This window comes from Nanorana parkeri, unplaced genomic scaffold (assembly GCF_000935625.1).
Source record: "Nanorana parkeri isolate BGI_ZX_2015 unplaced genomic scaffold, ASM93562v1 scaffold1380, whole genome shotgun sequence".
Lineage (NCBI taxonomy): Eukaryota > Metazoa > Chordata > Amphibia > Anura > Dicroglossidae > Nanorana > Nanorana parkeri.
Window position 1 is genome coordinate 246,003 of NW_017307648.1, and position 245 is coordinate 246,247.

General features: G+C 41.6%; 1 protein-coding gene across 1 annotated transcript in view; it reads right to left on the reverse strand.

The window, feature by feature from the left end:
• Nucleotides 1-245, reverse strand: part of LOC108797996 (NADH dehydrogenase [ubiquinone] 1 subunit C2-like) — a 6,261-nt gene that overhangs the window by 5,398 nt on the left and 618 nt on the right. The window lies entirely within an intron of this gene.

Genomic DNA, 245 nt, shown 5'->3' on the forward strand with positions numbered 1-245 from the left:
GTAGTTTACCATATTTTATGGGGGTTCAGGGTACAATATAGTATAGGGGTGTGGTGTAGAGTATAATATGGGGTGGAGTATGATATGGGGTATTGTACATAGCCTAGTGTATCTGACCTGCTCGGAAGGGTGGGTACTGGGGAGATGGTATGTGGTACATTATGGTGGGGCAGTGTATGGTAAAATATGGGGGTGCAGGGTACAGTATAATATGGGGTACATTATATTATATGTGTATAGTATAT